The following is a 16,019-nucleotide window of genomic DNA, read 5'->3' on the forward strand; positions in this document are numbered from 1 at the left end:
CCGACTTTCGCTTGGGTCATGATCTCGCGGTTCGTGGGTTCGGGCCCCGCGTCGGGCTCTGTGCTGACTGCCAGCTCAGAGCCTGGAGCCTGTTTCAGTCTGTGACTCCCTCTCTCTCTGACCCTCCCCTGCTCACACTGTCTCTCTCTCTCTCTCTCCTAGAAATAAATAAAAAAAAACATTAAAAAAAAAAAATTAAAAAAAAAAAAAAAAACTCTCTAATAATTGGTCAAGACATTTTTCCTTTGCTCTCCTCCAATCTGGAAAGCTCAAAGCAGTTGAGTGTGGTCACCTACTGTTCTATACTTCTCACCTCCTCTTCCAAAGTGGTTTACTACAATCATCTTCCTGATTCTCCTCTTACAAGTAAGATCATCATTTTCTATTTCTGAATCTCTCTCTCTCTCTTTTTTCCTGCTGAAAGTGCTATAATGCTTTGCTGTTCTGCGTCCTCTAAAAATTTCCGATTATTTGTTAACAAGGGCCATTGCCACCACACAGAAAAGGCAACGTGCTGGTCTCTATGTCAAGTACAGAGATTTGCTCGGCTAACTTTGTCTGCACTCCCTGTGGTTCTCACATATGCTACTGAAATCATAGCATATTATCTCTTGTTAGCAGACAAAACGGTCTCAAAATGGCTGGAAAAAATTTAAATTCAAATTAATGGGAAATTTGACAACTGAAATTCTGAGGCCTTGATGGTTCTCAAAATAACTACACCTCTTTATAAAACAAAAACTTTAAGAGCTTCTGGTAATGATAAATAAAAGAAATTTGGACTTGTACCTAACGTGAATCATGCTGGAGGAATTAATATACTTCTTTCAGGCTGAAGAGTTTTCAGACATCATGGTTCATAAACTCTTAAGGCTGGTGGGACTTTCTAGTAATTCTGCCTCTAAAAATAGTCATGGAAGGGTACAGTTTCTGGGAGAAGAGAAAATTTGCTTCTTCAAAATGAATTAAGTCATTTATTGCTTTTTCCAAAGGGACCGCTCACAGTCCAAAACTACCTGGGAGTGGAGCTACAGATTTGTTCCAAGGGACAGTCATTAAAGTCAAATTGGAGAATCTGTATTTCTGGCTAAGAGTGGACTGAATTATATATAACCTTTCCTATGTGTGAACTATTATAAGGTTAAAATAAAAATAAGCTGGATAAATCATCATGGAATACCAACAAGGCTTCCTGGTATAGGTGGTCTCCCAAAAGTTGGTGGGGAGACCCTCCCACAAAACAAGCCCTTTCCAGAGGGGCAGATCCAACGGGCCGCAGTAGGGATCTTCTGCTTTACCCAACAACTACACACCTGAAGAGGGAGGGGTGACTTGTGGTTTCCTGGGCTGACAGCAATTTTCTCAAAGGATAGCTCTGAGGTTCCCCAGGGAGAAAGGTACCCCAAAATAAAAATAACAGCCTCCCTCAAAAAAAAAAAGGGAATGGGTGCTCTGGGAAGGTAAGGGGAGTAAGGTGGTGGAGAGCAGCTTCCCACCGTCCCATGCCTTTCTGCCCAACCTGTTCAAACTTAGCAAATATATATATATATATGTATATATATATATATATTTTTTTTTTCATTGTAAAATTCTCTGCCTTCAGCAAGGTTGAGGAAAAACATCTCTGAGAGTTGGAGGAAGGTGGCAGGGAGGGTGGGGAATACATTTGGTGAGTGATCCTGAGAACACATGGAAAAGCATGTGACTTCTAAAAGCCAGAAAGGATTACATAAGCTTCTTTTGAAGCATTAGATTCAACACGAGTCCCTGGAAGGGCCACCCTGACTCCTGAGCCTGGACACAAACAGTTCAATCTCCACAAGGCCGAGCCTTGGCCGTGGGTGAAAAATTCTGCTTTCCATATAGAATTGGCTGGGCACCATGTCGAATGGAAAAAATCTTACCTAGCTAAAATATAGTCTACTTGTCTTACTTCTTAAGAGTTGCTGGAATAGAAAGCATCTTCTTTCCTGTCACATCCCTTGGTCCTAAATGCACATCTTTCTGCGGGCCAGTATGGACAAGAAGGAATAAACCAGATGGAGACTGTTGATTGATGGGGCCCCAGACACCATTCCTGCAACCACTTTCGCTGCCAGGTCACCTGCCTTATTAGGAAAAGCCTGAAAGATCAGTCTCTTCTATGTAGGGAAATACATCTACATTCAGCTTGGGCCTCTGCAGGAACGTATTCAATATCCCAACCTCGGCTTTCCAGCTGTGACCCAGAGGACATACTGGGAGTGGAGGAGAAAGTTCTCTGGTCATGGGCAGGCCACGGGCAGATGTTTTGTGCTCTTCTCCTGTCAGTCTCTACGGTAGTTCAGACTCATTTCTGCCTCCTTCTGGCAGTGGTAAACTGGGTAATTTGAATCAAACTTCCCAATGAACACAACAAAGAAATCTGGATGAAATATATTTGTTAATCTTTCCTAAAAGCACAGAAAAGCTAACAAAATGGGGAGGGTCTTCAAATGAAAGATCTGGCAGAAGGAGATCCAAAGATGTGGGCCAGGGGATTAGGGGCCACTTTTACCCCATCAGATGGACTGTTAATCCAGCTGGAGGAAGGCAGGTGGCTGAGCAAAAGTCCTGGAGGCCTTATAGGGTCAGGGGGCCAGCACACCCCTAGGGTTAAGGCCTGGTAACCACTTTATACTTATGGTTGGGACCCCAGGAGGAAGAGAAACAAAAATAAACTGGTCTGACTTCATGCCATGGGGGTGATCTAGAAAATCTCAAGTCCCCAAATTGATCCAGCCTTGCTGGTACCCCAAGCAGCCGGAAGAAGCTACTTAAAATCCCCTTTAGAACTGTCAGTTTTATCAGCACCACTCAAAGCCTCAAATTATTGCATTTCATCAATCTTAAGTATCACTAATTATATGACTGCACTACTATTTTTAGGTACCAGTGAAAAAGGAAAAGAAAAAAAATCTTAGGTACCTACTATTTTAGGTACCAACCATAAATGTAAGACATTGTCAACTATAAACCACATCTGAATTTCAGAGATTAAAGTGTGAAAAAAAGTACATCTTAAAATTGATGAGCTGATATTTATGCAAATATTTTTTCAAAACAATATCTAGCAAACATTCAAAGATAATCAGGCACATAAGGAGATATAACATAAATATGAGCCAGCATGATCATCACAACATACGACAGAAAAAACAGCTGCATAAGTATTCCAGATGGAAAAATTATGACACACCGAATGTAAACCAACTGTACTTACTTTGCTCATGGAGATTCAAATTGGGCTTAAACATTTCAAAACAAGGAAACAGGAACCATATAAAAGTAACATTAAAGATATGAAAAAGAACTAGAGATTCTAGAATTGATAGTAACTAAAATTAAGAATGCAAGAGATAGATTTGTCTCCAGATTAGATACAGCTGAAGAGACACAGTGTGATTTAGAAGACAGGTGAGAAGAACTACCAGAAGGTAGCTAGAAGATATAAAAAGAAAGGAAAATACAGAAGAGAGGGCAAGAGATGTTGAAAATATAGTAAGGAAATCTAAGACAGTAAAATGAACTTACAACACAAAATTTGTGCAGAAATAGGCAAGAGAGTTCAGAGGAAGTTGCTAATAACCCTAAGCTCAGCTCCCTCAAAGACCAACTACACCACCGAAGCAGGTCACCTTAATGAAGATCCAGAGGTAGAGTAACAGTGGTTAAAAGTTGCAATATTGTGATTTGTAAGAAATACATATGTGGCCATTCAGATGACCAAAACCTATTTCTCACACATATTTGGTCTTCATCTATGTCCACAGTTCCCTGCTCACAGTCCCCCAAAACTTGTAAACTTCCCGAGCTAGAAGAGCAATGGGAACATCATAATATTTAGTCTCTGTCCTCGGTTCCCTGATCTCACTTCAGAGCCAAAACGGTGAAATAGGTCTCTTGTTATTCATAAAAAGCCCCGCTCTTTACCACAACTGGGTATGGTTAAACAGGTGACTCTTGGAAAGCACCTGAGTAGGGACTGGTTGCCAGAACTAACCATGAATAGTGATGGAACTTTCAGCTCTACTCCCTGACTTCCAAGATGGGGAGAGGGGACGGAGGCTGAATCAATCGCCAATGGCCAGTGGTTTAACCTATCATGACTATGTAATGCAACCTCTGTAAAATTCCAAAAGGAAGGGGATCAGGGAGCTTCGGTTTGGGAAATCCGAACGCTTCTGCACATCACTGTGCTTGGCCCCAAACTCCATGAGGACAGATACTCCTCTGTTTGGGACCTCACCCTATGTATCTCTTCATCTGGCTGTTGATTCATACTCTTTAATATCCTTTGTAATAAAACAGTAATCTAGTGAGTCAACAGGTTTCCTGAGTTCTGAGCCACTCTAGCAAATTAACTGAAGCCAAGGAGCAGATAGTGGGAACCTCAGATTTGTAGCCAGTCACTCAGAAGCAGAGGTGACAAGCTGCCCTTGCAACTGGCTTCTGAAGTGGAAGGCAGTCTTGTGCGACTGAGCCTATATCCTGTGAAATCTGATGCTATCTCCGGGTAGATAAGTCAGAACTGAGTTGAACTGCAGGACAGCCAGCTAGAATTGCTTGAATGTGTGGGGAGAACACGTTGGTTCTCAGAACTTTTGGTGATCAGAACTTTTTTATTTTATTATTAAAAAAAATTTTTTTTATGTTTTATTTATTTTTAAGAGCAAGAGATACAGAGCACAATTAGGGGAGGGGCAGAGAGAGAGGGAGACAGAATCCACAGCAGGCTCCAGCTCTGAGCTCTCAGCACAGCCCGACACAGGGCTCAAACTCACAAACAGTGAGATCATAACCAGAGCTGAAGTCTGGCACTTAACCAACTGAGCCACCCAGGTGCCCCTATGGTACTTTTCTAAGTAGGAAAATAAATGTTTTTATTCTAATTATTTACTACAAGGACAATATCAAAGAGTGTTAAAGGAAGGGTTTTTTTAATTTAAAAAATTTATTGAGATATAACTGACATATAACATTATGTTACTTTTAGGTGTACAATGTAATGATTCAACATTTGTATACATTGTGAAATGGCCGCCACCATAAGTCTAATTAACATCCATCACCACACATAGTTACAAATATGAGAACTTTTAAGCTCTACTCCCTTAACAACTTTCGAATACACAATACAGTAGTATTAAGTGTAGCCACTGTGCTGTTTGTAAAATAATCTCATTCCACTAATTCAACTGTTTCTGTTTTCTCCTGGCTCTTTTTAGGACATATACCTTTGGCAAAGGTGAAATCAGTGTGAATTAATGATTCGTTCTACCAGGATTAGGTGACATGGAAATTCTTCCTGCCTGATCCTCCCTCCGCTAACACATGCTGGCAACCATGAAGTCGGAACAATTTTCCAGTGACAACAAATGTCAAAGGGAATGGCACAAACTCCTCACCCCTAACCCAGGCTTGGCACTAACCTTTGGGTGACCCTGGCAAGCCACCTAACTTCTCTCAGCCTCAGTTTCTCCATGTATACAATGGGACAAGGAGAGCTACTCACCGACCCCCAAAATCCCTTGCAGGTTTAAGTTCTGTGATTGTGTGTAGATTTGACCCAAATCTCCAAACAGGTCTTGACTCTTGAAAAACTTTATAAAAATCAAATCCATGTAAACACAAATGGAAAACTACCCATTTTTTAAAAAATCCCTCCTCCAATAAATCTTCTTGTAGAGAGTCTTTTTATTTTTGTTAAATCTAGACATTGACATATTGACAGCTCAGTTTCACATACAGCCAGGCACATTTAACTACTACATCAATAATCATAGCACGTTCTCTTCCTCACTGAAGGTAGGTCGATTTAAATTAAGGGAAAAGATTGTGAATGAATGAAAAGTCTGAAATACAGAGATTTTTGTTTTGGTTTGTTTTATTATCTTAAGTTCTCAAGTACTTCAATTATTTGCCTTCCCCCGCCCCCAAAAACGTATTTCCTATCTAGCCTGTTGCAATGCAAGGAAAAGTCTCATCCCAGTCTTGGGTATTCCAAAATTTAAGGCTGAATCAATGAAATCTTATGGTAAACTTTCCACATACCATTATAATATACTGAAAAAGAGTTTCATTCACTTTCTGAATCAATAAGCTTGGGCAGTGGACCAACCTTGTTTACAATGTGCAGTAAGCTACTTCTGTCCACTAAGCGAGCTCACACCGCCTCCTGCTAAACTTGAACCACCCTTGCCCCAGATTCCATCCTACAAAGATGCTGCCGATGCCAATGCTGGTCCAGAGCCGCCGAAGTTCTGAAAGTTTACTTCTTAGGACAAATGGTAACAGAAGCACAGGCCATCCTGCGTTTAACAATTCCATCTTGATCCATGCTCTCTATGCATGTCAAGTCATTGAGAAGCTTCCCTTAGCTCTTGCCAGTCATCGGGAGAGCAAAGTCTCTACTTTCCTACCCCTGCGTCCACAGCTGTCCCATGGCTCCCCAAATCTTTCCCAGAGGCAGCTTCACTTACAGCTGACGCAACTGAAACCCCTCTTGCACAGGACCGTTGTGATGCCCTAGCAACGCTGTCATCTATCTAGTCGTTTTTCTTTTCCTGAAAGAGGACCCTTCCAACTACATAAGCATCCTGTCCCATCAGAAGACCCTCTCCCCACTTCCCTCCCCACTCCTGCTCACCAGCCACCGCCCAAGCAGCGGCTGGGATGACCCTGTGGGTAATGGTGGCTGCCAGTGGCGGTTCTGCTACCCATACTTCCGGTATGTTAATCAGCCACATGCTAGGGGAAGAATTTGAGATTTTTTTTTTTTGGCCTCAAAAGACTGACTTAACATAATGAGCAGATTAGACTATGTAGGATGACAAAGGATGTTTTGCTGATTTATGAAATTATTCATATGGAAAGTTCTACAAAGTTAATTTCACATTTACTAAGTCACCTTGACTGAAAAGAACCAAGTTATATTAAATCAGGCCTCTCCCAGGCAAGTAGGGAGTTGTATAGAATGGTACGTATTAACTAATATCCCTTAACACAGTGCCTGGGTGGCTCAGTAGGTTGAGCAACCAACTTTGGCTCAGGTCATGAACTTACTGCTTGTGAGTTCGAATCCCACGTCAGGCTCTGTGCTGACAGCTCAGAGCCTGGATCCTGCTTCCGATTCTGTGTCTCCCCCTCTCTCTCTGCCCCTCCTCTGCTCACACTGTCTCTGTCGCTGTCTCTCAAAAAGAAATAAACAAAACAACAGTGTAGTTCTCAATCAAGAGCGATTTTGCTTCTCAGAGGACATCCAGCAACAACTGAAGACATTTTTGATTGTCACAATTTGGGGTAGGGAAGGGCACGCCACTGGTATCTGCTGGGTAGAGGCCAGGGATACTGATAAACATTCTACAATGCACAGGGCAAGTCCCCTGTGACCAAAAAAAAATTATTCAGCCCACAGCACTGATAGCACTCAGGTTGAAAATCCCTGCCTTAAAATAATGGGCATGTATAGACAGGTAAAGAGGCAAGGATTCTGTTTGGAAAATGATTAACCTTTAAACACTAGAGCAGGCAAAGGCCAGGCTGACATGCAACTGAAGCAGGGCTACGATCTGATTTAGCGACCACACCACGGTACGAAGCATGGAAGGCTCCAGACCTTCACGAGACTGCAGAGACCCTTGCCAACAGTGGTACATGAGGAGGTGATAGCATCATTTCAGGAGCACCAGGAAGGGCACTTTGCCTCCCCAATCCCCTCCAACACCCACTTGCCTGTGCTTGAAATCCTCTCCTGGTGGACAAAGCCTTTCGTTCTACAGTTAGGCTTATAGTACAAAGACCCCCCCAGAAGAGAGGACAGTGACCTACATTCAGCTTCAAGAAAAAGTGACTGATGACAGATTGTTTTTCCCCTGAGTTTTCATACAGTGAAAGGCTCTGAGCAGCTGAAAGTGGTACAGGCAAAGGAAAGCCTGATAACAGGCCCGGATGAGGCAGGGAAAGGGTGAAGAAATGGGCAAGACAATGTTCTGAGATAAATGTCCTCTACAGAGTATGCCTGAGCCTGCAGGGAAGGAGGGATGCAGAGAGAAAAAAAGAAGTCACATTCTTAGCCTTGGAGAAGATTACAATCAAGTTCAGCTCAGGTGAAAAAACTCCAGGAATGCTTGAAAGAATGGCAGGGACGCAGCACTATCCCAGCAGTGAACAGGGGACAAAGGTCCTCGCCAGCCCTGAGATCACAGGGAACCCCAACCTGTGCTGGGTGAAGCCCATCACCCCCGACACCTAGCAGAGTCGTGAACACAGAGTAAAATGCTCAGGCAGCACATCTTTGTTGAATGAATGGAAACTATTCTAGATGAAGAGCAATAGAACTCCTGGTTTGTTTCCCTTCACACCTTTGCTTACACGACTTTTCTCAATCTGGGAAGAAGCCTCAGTTTGAAATCTCTGTGAATCCTATTCCATCTCACAAGGTCAGTTTTTGTTTTCTCTGTACATTCCTGATTTCAGCCCCTGTGGGGTTTTCCTCTGCTCTTCTCATAAGTAAAGGAAGCCTGAAGCCACTCACCTAGTGCTTATCATGTTTCCTATGTATCTTTTACAATGGGCCTACTTCCAAAAAGGCTTTGAGGGGGGCTTTGGAGTTCATAGCAAAAAAGAAGATAATGTAATTTAAAAAGAATTTAAGAGGGAAACTGAAGATCATTTGGGAAGAAAAAGATCATTGTACCAAGAAGCCAGGATCAAGCAGTTACCAGGAATTGCTGGAACCCAAAGCAGAAAGATGAACACCCTAGACATAGCAAGTTCTCACCATCTGAGAAGAAGCAAGCCACGTTGCCATGAGCACAGAGGTTTTTCTGACATTAAATTCTAAGAGGAATTTGCTCCTGGCTTTTCAAGTTTGCTGTGCAAGCAATCTTTTTATGTGTTTATCTCAAGAACTCTGTTAAGTCCTTTAGGATAGGGGCGCTTGGGTGGCTCAGTCAGTTAAGCATCCAACTTTGGCTCAGGTCATGATCTCATGGTTGGTGGGTCTGAGCCCCGCGTTGGGCTCTGTACTGACAGCTCGGAGCCTGGCGCCTGCTTTGGATTCTCTCTCTCCCTCTCTGCCCCTCCTCTTCTCTCTCTCTCTCTCTCTCTCAAAAATAAACATTAAAAAAAATCCTTGATGACAAAGACTACATGTTAGATTATATTTCCCTGATAGCAGCCTATATTAAACATAAGTGCTCAAATATTTGCCAATAGACTGATGGCCCACGTATTCTTGACAATCTGGATATTCCAGTGCATGCCAGGATGCCAAGATGATCAGAGTAGTAGTCATCTTATCTCTTAGCAGGAAGGACCCTCAGACCATTTGATTCTTTCACATTGTCCCTAGGCACCCAAAGGATGGGATTTTAAAGCTATTCTCACCCCATCTGTTGTCACCAATTTGGAGCCAGGAGTTGGAAGGTCCAGGCTGGTCCTATCTTTGTGCCTTCCCCCACCGCCTTCATGGTTTAGTTCATTGTCCTTTTGTCTGTCTTTCTGTCCTCACCACTGATTGTCTATCCCTTTGAGTATCAAGGCTTTGCCCTATTAACCTTTAATTCACTGCAGTAACTAGCATGGTGCTCTGCACAAAGGAATTGCCTTTTTTTTTTTTTTTAGTGTAAATAAAGTGAATTGGAAAGGGGTCCCAGAGTAGGCCTTTTCATTAGCATGCCCTGCTCCCCTCCAAATCGTCAAGCTCTAGTGTAGAAGACAAGCTCCTCTCACCGCATGGCAAGCAGTCCGGAAAAGGTTAAAATGCTGGTTATAAAGGAACTGAAGACTGAAGGGTCCAAAGACACATTCTCCCCGTTGTTTCCATAAGCTCCTAGCTCCTGCAGGCTAGGCAATCCTGCAGAACACACACACACACACACACACACACACACACACACACACACACACACACACAAAATCTTTGTACACAGAAGGCGTTCAGAAGATACCTATTAAAATAAGGTCACAGCACAACTAGCTTGAAGGCAGGAAGCAATCAATAAATATATGCTAAGGTGAAAAGTTTGTAACACAACTACTTTGTACATAGTAGATGCTCAATAAATGCCTTTCAATGTAGACGATCCTACACATAGCATGTGCCTTGCACATAGTAGGCCCCCTGTAAACGGCTATTAAACCTCACAGTAGTAGTCGCTCGCTCCTCAGAGAACCCGGGCAGAGGTGACCCTAAGTCAAATCCCAGAGATCCATGAATGGAAATGCGCGTCTCGAGGTAACGCTTTCGAGGGTGCCGAAGAAGCGCGTGACAATGCGCGGCCGCGGCGCACAGCGCGCTTTCTCCGGAGCCGCGGACGCACCGCCTGCTCCCGGGCACTGATCTGCAATCGGGACCCATTCCCCACCCAGGCGAGGGAAACCGCCGCCGCCTCCAATTGTCACTCCGGGACTGCACCTGAAGCTCCCGCAACGGCCCCCTCCCGGGGCATCCGCCCACCCAGGATTCTCCTTGGATTCCGGAGAGTTGCGGGCAGAACAAAAGCAAACGGCAGCAGGGCTTCCAGTTGCTTTTCCGATGGAGAGCAGCGGGGGAAGAGGCTGGGGGAGCTGGCCCAGAACCGGGCTGCGTGGTCAAACCCGACCGGCGGCCGGCCCGCCCGCCCTCCGCGGCAGATTCGGGCTCGGGATCGCCGAGCTGGGGAAAGCGGCGAGGCTGCCTCCCTCCCTACCAGCTCTCCCGGGCGCCCCGAGCCCCGGCCCTGGGGCCGCGAGGGGCAGAGAGGAAGCCTCAGTCGGGTGGGGCGTGGGGGGCGCTATATTCACCCGAGGACGAAGCGGGAAGGAGGCTGGAGAAGATGCTAGGGGACTGGGGCACACCCCACAGCCAAGATCCCAGTTTGAACTCGGCAATACGAACAGCCCCTCGGCGCCCCCAAACGCGCGGAACTGCCCGCGGGGGTGAGGTCCCCCCACCTCCAGCGCCCCGTCCCTAAATCCTCCTCCCCTACACACCCACCGGGGATGCCCAGTGGCAGCCTTCCCGTCCGAACCGCAGATCCAGGGACAGTCCCCGCGCGCCGTCGGCCGGGGAAAAGGGTCCTTGAGCGCGGCTGCGTCGGTCCCGCGGGAGGGCACCCCNAGCCTTCCCGTCCGAACCGCAGATCCAGGGACAGTCCCCGCGCGCCGTCGGCCGGGGAAAAGGGTCCTTGAGCGCGGCTGCGTCGGTCCCGCGGGGGGGCCCCCCCCCCCCCCCGCCCCGCTCGGAAACTCGCTAGTTTGGTATTTGCTTGGTTTTGTTTTGGTGTTTTTTTAAGGTGAGGTGGGGGGTGCAGAGAGAGCGGGAAGTAGCATTTCTTCCTTTCGCCCGGCTTCTCCGGAGCCCGCAGAACTCCGCGAGGGGCAGGCAGCGGGAGAAGAAAGAACGCGGAGGGGGAGCCACTTACCCGAGGCAGAGCCCGAGAGCGCGGCGGCCCGGGCGCCAGAGCCGCCTTTGTCTGCGCGCGCGGCGCCGGCGCGCTCGGCCAGGCGGGCCCCGGCCCCCGCGCGCCGCGAGCTCCCGCGGGCGCCCGGACAGCCCGGCTCGCGGCCCCCGCTCCCGCTCCGGCTCCGGCTCCGGCGGCGGCTCGGGCTCCGCTCCGGCCCCCGCCCGCACCGCCCCGCGCTCGCCGCCGCCGCGGCTCCGCCCCGAGCCGGGCCCCGCCCCCCGGGCCGCCGGGCCCCCACCTGCTGCGGCGGCGGGCGCGGGGGAGCCCGGCCCGGGCGGCTGCGGGCGGCCGCCTCGCCCGCGCGCGCCCCGCGCCTGCCCGCCTCCCCAGCCGCCCGGCGGAGCCCGCGCGACGCGGACGGACCTTCCCCCCGGAAGCCCCCGCACAGGCAACCGCACCTGGGGGGCCCGGCGCCCGCGCTCCCGGAGTCGCGCCGCCGTCCCGAGGCAGCCTGGCCTTCCCGCCCGGGCGCGCGGGCTCAGGGGTCCTCCGTCACCTCCGTCACCTTAGAAGCCCGTCCCCACTTTTGTCGGGAAGGGGAGGAGAGGACCCCTCGGGCTCTGCCCCGGAGAGGGAGGGGGCGGCGGGAAGCGGGATCCTCCCGAGCCCCGGCCGACAGCGGGCCTCCCAGGCCGGTCAGCCCCGCGCCGCTGCAGCGGCCGGGGGCGGGGACGCGGGGGTGGAAGGCGCGGACGCGGACCCGGTGGCCGGTTTGGAGCCGCGCGGTCGCTGGCCGTCGCCGGGCAGAGGGAGACCCGGATGGGCGGTGGAGGGAACTGGCCCCGAGTCGAGGCGGCGCCGGGTGCACGTGCACCGGTCCAGAGCCTGCCCCGGATTCAGAGGCGGCCGCCTGGCTGTGAACCTGTGCTCATTTGCAGGGCCGGGATAAAAGTCACAGAAGGGAACCAGACTTTGGAAGCCAGGCAAACGGAAAGCTGGTGTTTAGGTGGTCCCTTCCAGCAAATCCAAAGTGGTCCGTACCGAGTAGGTGCGTCTCGTAATGCGTTCGCCCCAGTGGAATGGTGGAGGAGCCACTTTTCTAGGCAGAGAAAAATATGATAACCTAAATATTGTATAATGAGGTCACTGGCGGCTTGAGCCCTCCCTTCTCCCAACGCCCGAAGCATTCTGAGCAAGAACCTTGGCTTTGACACTTCATAAGGTTAGATGTATCCTAACCCTTGCGTTACCCCCTACCCCGTCTCTCCCTCCAGGGCCTACTACAATTCCAAGTGTGCAATAGGCACTCAGTCACTGTTGAACGCATTAATGTGTGATTCATGTAACTGTGCTAATTAACGTGGGCAAAAACAAAGATTTTAAATCGTGGGATTAAATTGGAAAATGCATCCAGTGGAGAGAACAGTGATGGCCGTATGAGCTGTAATAAATGTTAGCTCTAATTATTATGTAGATAGAAATGCTGTGAATCATATGTATGCAGGTAATAGGTTGAGGTTACATGCTAACTTAAGGACGGCAGTTATCTGAACTTCATTAACCTAAAAGAGTAAGTACGGATAAGGAGAGAATATGTCACAAGCGAATGTGTGTACCTCTGTGGTAAGACTTTCCTAGGTATCTTTCCCAAAGAGAACATTTTAACAGTTGCTTCTTTAATTTTCGTTACAAATGAGTATTATCAATTCAGTGGGTATGCATACATATGAAATACTCTGTTAATTTATTCATTTTTATAACATCTTTCTAGAAGGAGAAATAAGAGGCCCCAAGGAATTCTCATTTTGTCCAAAAAAGCCAGAAAGGCAAAGGTGCCACCACATGAAGCACGTTAGGCTGAGTCCAGTAGGTCTGAATAAAGAGACTGACGGAGGACAGCACCCACAAAGCTCCTAGCCTCCCCCCTGGGTGTTTTAGATCAGTGTCCTGGGTCTGTGAAACCGCTCTTGGGAGCAATGTGCTTGTCCACATGAGATAATTTATCTCTTCCATTTGGCAACTGGGAAAATGTAATTTTCTCCGTGTGATGAGTGTGAGTGAATGGCTCATGCATAGTGAATGGCCGTCCTCCAAATTATGGTACGAGGGTGTGAAATATGCATTTTAATATCAAAGTCCATTACCGCACAATGCCAGGGGAATGAATAAGAACTGGGATTTTTTATCTAGACGCCCTGCACCACATCAGTATCACAGGGTGTTCTATGGATGCTGTTATGAGGAAACAGGTTATTCTTATTTTTACCCTGGCAGAAAAAAACAGCTGACCGAGATGGGTTAGTAGGAGATAACCACAGAGAACCCATGGGTTGGGAAGGTCACCAGGTTGTTTGAGGACTTCTTTTTTTCAGGGATGCTTGGGTGGCTCGATTGATTAAGCCTCCAACTCTTCGATTTTCCGCTCAGGTCTCACAGTTGGTGAGTTCAGGCCCTGTATCAGGTTCAGCGCTGACAGCACAGAGCCTACTTAGGATTCTCTCTGTCTCTCCCGTGCTGGTACTCTCTGTCTCTCTCTCAAAATAATATAAATAAACTTTAAAAAAGAAACAAAGGCAGGGGACTTTCTTTTTTCATGGGGAAAAATGTACCAGCATTTCCCCACTGCCTATGACTAGGTACCTACTGTATGTCGTGCTTCAGTGGCCAGGCCAGAGGTGCGCGAGTCTGCAGTGGCCCTGGGGGCCACAAGTGTGGGGAATTGTTGCACTGAGCAGGAAAGTACAATGGCGCCTTTCTTAGAGTATTTAGATATAATTTTTTGAAACATTGTTTCTATAGATGGGATAGCTGTGTCCCTCCCTTCCAAAATGGGTATGTTGAAACCCAATCCCCAGTGTGTTGGTATTTGGAGGTGGGGCCTTAGGGAGGTGAAGGGTCATGAGGGTGGAACCCTTAAGAAGGAATGGGATTCCAGCCTTGATAAAAGAGACCCCATAGAACTCCCTTCCCCTGCTGTCATGTGAGGACACAGTGAGAAGATAAGCATGTATGAACCAGGAAGTAGGCCCTTACCAGATGCCAAATCTGCCAGCACCTTGATCTTGGACTTCCCAGCACCTTGATCTTGGACTCCCCAGCTTCAAGAACTGTGAGAAGTAAGCTTTGTTGTCTCTATGCCACCCAGTCTCTGGTATTCTGTTAACAGCAGCTGGAATGTTCTTAGACAACAGAGTAACAGTTCTCAGGAAGGTCTAGGGTCTAAAATGAGGTAACAAATGACCGTCTTTCTCTATAGAACTACACATAGGACGCATTTATTGTAGGATAATAAGAGATATATTTGTTCTTTGTCCCTGATTTGGGCACAGAGCACCTCAAACCCTTAGAATTTCCTGAGTGATTGGAGTGTCTTTTGTCATTCATCACGATATCCTTTTGAGAGTATTCTGATAAGAGGACTTAGGGTGGGGCCCTGTGTCTAGCCTCTGGATGGAGCTGGTCACCAGAAAAACCAGGTGGTTAGAGGGTTGGAACTTTGAGCCCCACCTACAAACTTCTGGAAAGATTGAACTCTACAAACACTCTTAAACAGGATAACAGGATTGGAAGATTGGAGGGGCTGCCCGGTTGCTGATGACATCCACTTGCTGGGGGGGGGGGGGGGAGGGGGTAAACTCCACTTCCTCAGGGACTGAAGCTCTTGCACGTCTGGACCTTCTGGAATAGCCCTATGTAACCCTTCATCTGACTTCATCTGTAGCCTTTCAAATACCATTTATAATAAACCAATAAGCGTTAAATAAATGTTTTTCTGAGTTCTGTGAGCCACTCTAGCGGATTAATTGAACCTGGGGCAGGTGTTATGGAAATCTGAAGTGGGCATGGGGATAGAGTTTTGTGGGACTGAGCTCTTAACCTGCGGGACCTGACCCTATCTCTGGTTAGTATTGGAACTGAATTAAATTGTAGGAAAACCAGTCAGTGTCCACTGAGAATTGAATTGCTGGATGGTATTGGAAAAAACACACAGTGGATTTATGAATTGTTCATACTTGTTTCCCAGTTTGGTTTTGTCTTCCAGAAGAAAATCTATTTATGATTATTAGAGTTGTACCTGATTTATGCCCTGTCAATTACAGAAAGGGATACGAGGCACTTCACAAATATTAAAAAAACATGTGAAGCTATAAAACTCTCTTCTGGGGCGCCTGGGTGGCTTAGTCGGTTAAGCATCCGACTTTCGCTTAGGTCATGATCTCGCGGTTCGTGGGTTCGAGCCCCGCGTGGGGCTCTGTGCTGACTGCCAGCTCAGAGCCTGGAGCCTGTTTCAGTCTGTGACTCCCTCTCTCTCTGACCCTCCCCTGCTCATGCTGTCTCTAAATAAAACATTTAAAAAAAAAAAAAAAAAAAGCTCTCTTCTAAGTTTTGGTACATCGGTCTTGGTTTCCAGTTAGTATTTTATTAAATAAGGGTGGCTGGTATCCAGTTCTGGCAAAGATGAGGAAAGCCCTGCCTATTATTGGCAGATGTGGCTGATAATAATAGACTTCCATTTAGCTTTTACAGGGTTGCTTTCCACTGACTATAAAGGAACCTGGCTGACAAAAAAAATAATGTTCTAATTAAGATGTGCACACAGTCTGTGATGGA

The 16,019-nt window shown here is 47.2% G+C and overlaps 1 protein-coding gene across 1 annotated transcript in view; it reads right to left on the reverse strand.

Moving 5' to 3' along the window:
• The window catches only part of MAPK4 (mitogen-activated protein kinase 4), a 148,873-nt gene extending 137,287 nt beyond the window's left edge, over positions 1–11,586 (reverse strand). The window contains exon 1 of the mRNA XM_039228908.1: positions 11,427–11,586. The gene's annotated coding sequence lies outside the window, so the exon portion shown is untranslated. The remainder of the gene's footprint in view (positions 1–11,426) is intronic.
• Positions 11,587–16,019: the final 4,433 nt, after the last annotated feature.

This window comes from Hyaena hyaena, unplaced genomic scaffold (genome assembly GCF_003009895.1).
Source record: "Hyaena hyaena isolate Hyena2069 unplaced genomic scaffold, ASM300989v1 scaffold_33, whole genome shotgun sequence".
Lineage (NCBI taxonomy): Eukaryota > Metazoa > Chordata > Mammalia > Carnivora > Hyaenidae > Hyaena > Hyaena hyaena.